Consider the following 6,311-nt stretch of genomic DNA (forward strand, 5'->3'; position numbering starts at 1 on the left):
TAGCATGAAGACCTGAATTCAATCCTCCAGCAGGGGGTGGGGTGGGGGACAATACAGAACACAGAGCCATTTGTAAACTAAGCCCCGGGCCACGCTGGCCAGGCAGTCTGAGTTGATAAGGTCTGGGATCAGAGAGACACTGCCTCAGTATGATGACCAAGGAAGACAGCTATGTTGACCTGTTATCTACATGCATAAGAAAGAAGAGGAAGAGGAGGCAGCCCACCTCCGCCTTGTCTCCTCCCAGGCAGCAGGCACATTTTCTTTACTAAAGAGTACTCAATTGATGAGTGATGAAGAATCCCAACTTCCTCCCCCTAATTCCTATCCCAGAAACACAGTAGTCACTCCAGTACTTACTAAAGACATAGCCCAGAGATCTATAGTTAATGATATGGACACTGGATTTTTTTTTTTTTAAATCATTGTCACACTCCACAACAGGCCAGCCACAGATTGAGGGAAAGGTAAACCAAACTAAACCCCACCCCAGAAGCCACGTAGAGTCTGTTTCCAAAGAGGACGGTGGGTAAAATCGAGTCTATGCACAAGCCCTGTTATGGTTACTGTTGTACACTTGACAGGATCTGAAGTTACAGAAGAGAAGATGCCTCTGGGATGTCTGTGAGGGAACGGCTAGATTAGGTTAACTGAGGTGGGAAGACACACCCTAAATGTGGGCGGCACCATTCCCTAGGCTGGGGCCCTGGTCTGAATGAAAAGGAGAGAGTGAGCTGAGCCCCAGCATCCTCTGCTTCCAGACTGCGGATGGCATGTGAGCAGCTGCTTCATGCTGTGGCCTTTGTGTCTTTCTTACTGTGATGGTCTGTACCTTTAAACTGTGAGCCAAAGCAAATGCTTCCTCCCTTGAGTTGCCTCTTGTCAGGACAGAGCAAGAAGGAGGGAAAAAACTATTAAAAGCCTCTAAGGTTTTTAATGTCCATGGGAAGACAGGGCAGAAGCCAAGAAAAGCCTGATACTCCAGGTGCTCTGACCCAGGATTCAGAACACAAGTTCTGAAAACCAGTATGACCATGGGTAGATCCGTTTATATTCTTGCAACTCAGGCCCTGGGTGTACTCCTCTTCCTGAGATATTCTCAGCCCCACTCAGCCAATCTGCCCCTAGAATGCTTTCCTGTTCCATTCTCCTTTACCTCTCATCCCACATTAGAATACAAAGTTCATGGCTTCATCAGGCAAAACCCCTGGGGCACTTCAACCCATCTTTCCACTAAAACCTGAGCCTGGGGCACAGGGCTGCAGACATTCAGAGTGGGGTGTAGCATGGTCCATAAGAAGGAAGTGTGCAAAGACACAATGGTAAAGTTTGAAAAGTTAGGAACTCCAGAAAAGTCCCAAGTCCAGGGGAACCCATGTGAAGGAGCTTGTGTTGTGTTCAGGACCGTGCAAGCACACTTGTATCTAATTACCTTCATTCCCGCTCAGTAGTCCCCCACTGACTTTAGGTCCCTTCAGGATTTTTTGTCCAGAATGTCCTTCCCTGTTCACTACAATCCTCACCATCTGCCCAGTTTCTGGAGATCCTATTCTCCAGGGTTGTTCCGTGGATAGCCTTCAGATCAAGCTCTTCAACCAGGCCAGCTAGCCTCCAAGACCAGCCAGTAGAGACAGAACCAAGACAAAATGCCAAAGCCACCCACCCAGGCTGAGAAGGTGGGCTGATCCTCGCTGGTACCTGCACCTCCTCTCTCCCTCCTTGTGTCCACATAACACACCCTTGATTCTGCCAAACCTAGGCATAAATTCCACCATCCACCTCGAGGGCATCAGATTTAGCAGAGAGCAGTCTAGCCAGCTTCCATTTACAGACAAGCGGACTGGGCCACGACCCCTTAAAGTCACAAAACTGGCTGTAGGGCGCAGAACAAAGTCTTTCCCTCTTCTCCCTCCCTCTGGGTGGGGGTTACTTAGCATTCGTGCTTGCGCCAGAGTGGTGACAACCCTCCTTGGAAGGTGTCTCTCCAGGGGGCGGGGGCGGCTCTGGCCCAGCTCCCGCCCCTATATGGGGAAGGCGGCGCTAGCACCTTGCAAAGGTGCAGTGCACGTCTTTTCAGGCCCGCCCCCTCCCACGCTGGAGTCTGTGCCCCTCTGGGGTGTTAAGCCATCTGTGACGTGCCGCGCAGGCCCAGCCGGTATTGGGGGATCTAGGGGCCTGGAAGATTCAGCTCCTGCAGCTGCAGCTCCGACCCCACCAAGGACGGACCCTGCAGTCCCGCGATCTCCCCACGGACACCCGAGGCCTCCTGCTCCCGAGCATCCATGACGGCCAGCCTTGCCGCCGCCACCGCCCCCAGCGCGCGCGTCCCGCCCGCGCGCACCTGCCGCGTCCGCGCGCCCCACTCACCGCGCGCGCGCCCGGGCCCGGCCAAGCCGGAGCGAGACACGGACTTGTGGGGGGGCTGTGACCACCGGGGACCCCCCCGCACTACACAAAGTGACGGCCGCGAGCTGCGCGACGGCGGAGGAGGCGGCGGCGCGTGGGCACCGGAAGTGCCGCCCGCCGGCCCCGCCTTGTCCGCGCCCACGGGGGGGCACTTCCGGTCATGGGGCGTCACGGAGCTCTGAGTGTCGACTGGGAGCTGCTGCGCCGCACCCCCATGTACATGGAAGATGGTTATAGCTACCCACAATGAGCATTCCTGTATTACCTGCTTCTCTACGTTTCAAGAGACCCCTGCCCACCTTTGCAGATGTCCACAGCATCATGCCAGCCTCAGCAAGCATCTCTTCCCTCCGGACGACAGGCTGGGTCTGCCTTTGTGCGTGCCAGGATTTGCCCGGAGCTTGTCCTCCTGTCCACCGGACCCTCCCTGGATCTCGTGATGGTGGAGAAGGGTAGTGACCCTCTGTGGATATTCAGGCAGCGCTTGTCTGACCCTGATATGGGCAAGGTTGTGGCCAGGACATTGATCCCTTCTGGCGTTACTTGTGAGTGCATGACTGTGCTGATAAGGGGGTGGCAGACAGAGGAGCAGCCTATTCAAGGCATGAGGGAATACGGTGGGCTACAGCAGTCAAATGCAGGAACGCTTGGAGATTGACTCCAGAATTGATTTAGGTTCTTCAACTCCCTAATCTGTCCTGAGGCCTGGCAAGAATGTTGGGAAGTAGCCTTGCATGGCTTTAGACAGGTCAAACCTTGACAGTCCAATGATACATTTACAGCTACTCTGGGCAGTGCTCTGTAGCCTCAAATGGCCATCTGTCTGAAGTGAATGCCCTAGATACCTATAGAAACTGACCCTGGACATGACCCTGGGGAGACCAGGGTTCTAGCCTCTGCCTTCTCTCCCTCTTTCTTGCCCTCCTCTCCCTTCTATTGAAAAGTCTTTGTGAAACTCTCCTGCTTTTCTTTGTAGACCATGTAGACTGGACGCTTTAGGATTCACAGCCTTATTCATCTTAGGGCAAGCTCTAACCCCTGCCTCTACCTGTGGGTTCTCTAGGGACCAGAATCTCACCCTTCCTTCCTGCAGGCGCACGTGGTCAGAAGCTACATGTGTGCACGAGAGCTACCTCTGATGACGTTCTTACACACCCTGGGTTTTTATGCAGTCGGGTTACTTAGCAAATCATCTGCCTCCCTGCAGAATAACTGAAAAGCTAGAAACCCAGGGAAGGGAAGAGGAGCCAATCTTACCCTCTGGGAAACCCAAAGTGGGTGATGAATGTGTGTTCCTGCCATGTTCCATGGATGTGTGTGTTCCTGCCATGTTCCATGCTGTGCTCTCTCCCCTCGTTCTTGGGCCCTGTTGTCAAGTGAGCAGCTGGGAAAGTGGGGAAACAGATCTTCAAATGGAGACCATGTGTTACAAGAATCTTGCAGCCAGACGCAGGTGCAAGCTTGAAATCCCAGATACTCTGGAGGGTCCCGAGTTCAAAGCCAACGTGAGAAATTTAGTAAGACCTCCCATCTCCAAAAATATTAAAAGCTGGGGGGGTAGCTTAGCGTTACTGGGCCTGACTTATAACCCCCAGTGAGGGGCTGAAGTGAAGCAGGCTGATTACACAGAATTCACACCAATGAGAAGCTGGGGGTGTGACTCAGGAGAAGAGCAGTTGCCTAGAAACCACTAGTGAGGATCTGGGGGTGTGCATAGAATGCATGCAGAGTTCACTCAAGGCTTTGGATTCCATCTCTTAATTCCTTTGAAAGCAAAACAAATAGGACATTAGTATTACCTACGATTGGAATTTGAGGCTACTTTTTTTTGGAGGGGAAGGGAGTAAAGAAAACAAGTGTATTTAATTCACAGTTCTGGAGACTGGAAGTTCAAACAGCATGGCAGATTCTAGTGAGGGATCCTGGCTGCATCATCACACTATCACGGGAGAGAGAGAGAGTGTGTGTATGTGTGTGTGTGTGTGTGTGTGTGTGTGTGTGTGCCACTTTTTGTTTTGTTTGACTGATTGGCTTGAGATAGGGTGATGGCTCATCTTGGCAGTCAAGTCGTGGCACTTAGGAAAAGAGCTCTCAGCTGAGGAATTACCTCCATCAGATTGGCCTGTGGGTGTGCCTGTGCATTTTCTTGATTGCCAGTTGATGTGGGAGGGCCCAGCCCACGATGGGCGGCACCACCCTTAGGCAGATGGACCTGAACTGTGTAGAACAGGGTAGCTGGACCAGCCTGTAAGCAGCCTTCCTCCATGGTTTCTACCTCCTGCCTCCAGCTTCTCCCTTGGCTTCCCTTGATGACAGACTGTAAGCTGTCAGCCAAAATACATCCTTTTCTAAGATGCTTTTGGTCAGAATGTTTTGTTACAGCAGCAGAAAAAAGTAGTTAGAGCAGATAGTTTCACTACGTAGCGCAGGATAGACTTGACCTCCTGGTCCCTAATGCCAGGATTTCACATATTCGTCCACCTGTCCAGTGCTGCTTTTCCCATGAGCTGAGTGTAGAAATGCCCAAGGCTTGCCAATCACCTGTCTCCCTGTAACATACCTCATAGGCTCCAACCCAAGGACGGGAAGAGAAGCCAATCTCACTCGATGAGAAACCTAAAGAGGACGATGCGTTTCTGAGAAAGAAGAAAGGAGGTCGAGCCCATCCGGATCATGGACTTGTCCAACTGCCACAAGATGCTTACAGAGATAGAGAAGAGAGGGGATTGGCAGCCTGCCTGGGGATGGGGCCTGCCTAGGCCTGTGCACCCCAAGAGAGCAGAAGCGGGAAAAACAGATGTAGGACTGGGGGGGGGGCTCTATTGGTAAAGGGCTTGCCGTGCAAGTGTGAGGACTTGAGTTTCCTCCTGAACACACATGTGAAACATCAGGCATGGTGGTGCCCACGTGTCCTGTGCCAGAGGAGCAGAGCTGGAAGGATCCCTGGTGCTCATTGGGCAGCCTGGTCCAGTGAGTGACGCGAATGTTCCAGTGAGGACCTCACTCGAAGGAAGCTCAGCCGTTAAGAGCACTGGCTGCTCTCAAGAGGACTTGTGTTCAATTCCCAGCATTCACCTAACAGCTCACAACTGTCTGTAACTCCAGATGCACCCTCACACAGACACACATGCAGGAAAAACAACAATGCATATAAAATAAAAATAAATCCTTTAAAAAAAAAAAAAAAGCAAAGTGGGGGACTGGAGAGATGGAGCGGATTACGGAGGCCTGGGACCATTCCCAGTACTTATTTCAGGTGGCTGACGCACGGCTACCTTATCTCCAGCTTCTGGTGAACCTACACTGCTTGCCTCTGTGGGCACTGCACTCCCATGTACACAAATGCACACACATGCAATCAAAAATCCTAAAATATTTTAATTAAAAAAAATATATTGAGGCTCCTAAGGTAAGATACCCAAGGTTGCCCTCTGACCTCCACAGGAACAAATACACATGAACACATAAGCACACATCACATATCTATCCCCACTGGGAAAGAGCTGTCCCTCCATCCTGGGCTTAAGCTTTTGCCCAGTGTCACCAGCAGACACAGGTGTTGGGAGTGGTCACAAAGCAGTGAAGGCAGAGCCCACCCCTTCAGGGAATCAAGAAAACCCACAAGCTGACTATGAGGTCTATCTACCACAAAACCCCCATGCAGAGGGCTGAGAGAAAGTCAAGAGGGTCCCTGTGCCTCCCTGACAGGTGGCCAGAGACTGGGCCAGAGTGGGCCCCGGATGAGAGCATGAGGTGGGAGCTCGGGGTGATTCAAATACCCCCTCAACATAGTGGACAACAGAGAGGTCATGGTTTGCCAAGATGGTGAGGTGTCACGTAGGAGTCCTGGGGAGCAGCAAGAAGACATGTAAAAGCCGTTGAGGTGGTACAGGGACAAATGGACA

The sequence above is a fragment of the Micromys minutus genome, assembly GCF_963924665.1.
Source record: "Micromys minutus genome assembly, chromosome: 29".
In the NCBI taxonomy this organism is placed as follows: Eukaryota; Metazoa; Chordata; class Mammalia; order Rodentia; family Muridae; genus Micromys; species Micromys minutus.